Source organism: Montipora capricornis, chromosome 3 (assembly GCF_036669925.1).
Source record: "Montipora capricornis isolate CH-2021 chromosome 3, ASM3666992v2, whole genome shotgun sequence".
Classification (NCBI taxonomy): Eukaryota; Metazoa; Cnidaria; class Anthozoa; order Scleractinia; family Acroporidae; genus Montipora; species Montipora capricornis.
This window is the reverse complement of record NC_090885.1, coordinates 44,878,704-44,881,203: the sequence shown is the minus strand read 5'-3', so window position 1 is coordinate 44,881,203 and position 2,500 is coordinate 44,878,704.

The following is a 2,500-nucleotide window of genomic DNA, read 5'->3' as shown; positions in this document are numbered from 1 at the left end:
TTCGCTTTCCAGCGAAAAAATTTTTTGCTTAGCAATGCTTAGCGCAATCATTTGCCATAAAGGTCAAACTAAGGTATATGAGCTGGTAACTGAGATTAAGTAAACCAATCAGAGCGCAAGAAATGCATTAACCAAGGTTGAAAATTTGATGTGTGTTATTTAATTTGTTGAAAGCTCAAGTTCATTCATATTTTGGAATGTGGGGTCCCCCTTTTGATTTCAGGGACACTGACTTAATCAAAACAGCAATATCTTTGTACTCATAGGCTTTTAAGTCAAGATTTTATTCAGTGTTTGTCACAGAACAAGCCTATTAGAGGGTAAAAAAGTTAATAATTGCATTAGTATGAAAAAATAAAGTTCTTGAAAGGAAGGAAGCAAATAAAATATTTTGTGTAAATGGTGATGTTAATGATACCGATATCAATTTTAAAAGTGTTCAGTGTGCTTACAAACTCTTAAGGTAATAAAGTGAAATCTCGCCTCTAAAGAAATGAGGTTTTTATCCATTTTCTTCTTTAAAATAATATACTTAAGAATGAATACCGGTAATTATTGTAGCAAATGGAGACATTTGCATGGTTTTCATCAATGTTAAATCCTCATAGTTACCTGAAGGGTTAATCTATAAGCTGTAATTGATACAATGCTTTCTTTTCTTTCCAATATCAGTTTTTTGCTAACCCCTCAAGCATCATTGATGCAGGGAAAGGCTTGATTTTTACTAACTACTAATGAAAACAGTGTCTCATTTTGTGGTGTTAAAATTGCTCATCAAAGAGGTCTTTCGTGGCGTCCTGTAGATTTAACATCCTTTGAATTGGGACTTTTCCCTTTTAAGACTGGAAGCCATCGGAAGGTTTAATAGTTGTTTTCATAAACATTGTAACTACGTGTGGGCATCTTTTTCTGAAGTGTTATTTTGAACACGTGAAGAGCACAAGACACTTAAACATCATCGGACAAGAGGACCACTTAACCATAAGCATGAGTCACCATAGAGATTACCTCAAAGAAATGGTCGTAGATAAATGACAAGTGAGGACCCTTTACAACTCGAGGTTTGCTTAATTTCGGATCCAGATTAACGACATGTTATTTGTCAGTTACATATACTAAAATTATCCTCGTTTGTCGTAGTTCTTTTCTTTTTTCTTCTTTTTTTTTTTTTTTTTGTTTTTGTTCTTTAATGTTATCATTTAGTTCAGTTGAACATTACGTAAGCTAATTACCTGTTAGCAATCGATTGACGAAATAATTGGTTGTTCACAAAACTGGAACGAAGACTGATTTGTTTCTGGAGTTATCGAAGCAATTTTTTACACTCCCGATTGCCCCGGAATGGACATAGGAGCAGGAAATCTACATGTGCAGTCGGAATTCCAGGTGAATTCCAAAGAGTTTCTTTCTTTTCTGTCTTTCTTTTTTCTTCTTCTCGTTCTTTTTCCTTTTTTCGCTCAATTGACACCAACGTATTTTGTTCTTTGTGCCACTAGAAAGAATTCTTGATCATCATTGTAAACTGACAATTCAATAAACATTTCTGACGTAAAGCTCCAACGCGGAAATAGGTTGTTTTCAAACTGAAATGAGTTATCTTGTCCAGAATGTTCCAACCCCAGAAAATTCCAGTTGTGATCATCTAATTACCGTCACTTTATCCATTTATTTGTGTATTTTGTTGTTGTGTTAAAGTTGGGGAAACGAGCTGAATTGCCCGAGGCCACGGCAAGAAAAGTAATTTAAGCAAAGTGGCATTTGGAGCTAAGCAACTTTATAGCAATATTCCAATTTGCTTTTTGACCTGCTTTTGTGTAAACTAACTAAGGATGACATTTCTGTGTTAACACCAATATTCCATTATTGGCCGAGATCATGTTCACATCTGACACATCGCTGTAACCACAATACCAAGCAAATCAAAGAGATGTCGTGCTCTTTGATGATACCTCAATGAAGTAGCTGTCAATTAACAATAGACTTTTCCACCTGAAAACAATTTGGGAACAACAAAAGATACTCGACGGCAACTTTGAAGTTTTGGTAGGTCTTCTAATAATTATCATAATGACTTCCTTAACGACTTTTGTCGCAAAACAAACCTCATTCCGCATAGTGCCAACAGGACGTGACCAAGAGGCTAACCTAGCTAGAGCTTACCACGAGAAAAGCACTGGCCCTGTTGGAGAATTTATCCCATAAACCATTATGGACCATGAGGAGAGGTTGAGGGGGTTGGTGAAATGAATGTAAAGCCCTCATTGGTAATTATGCCTATCTTTTGTACACAAAGAAATTACGGTCGCAAAGTAAGCAAGGACGACGACAACGATGTATAGCATTTGAGGGAAAGTCATTCTACGACTTGGGATCGGGATGTTTTTTTCCACAGGAGGAGCGATGAAATGATTTCATCCTCTGCCCTCAGGCAATGTCCGGCGAATAGGAGGCGCCTGCGCCTGAGGGTGTCTGAAATCGGGTGGTAGTTTCCCGTAAATTC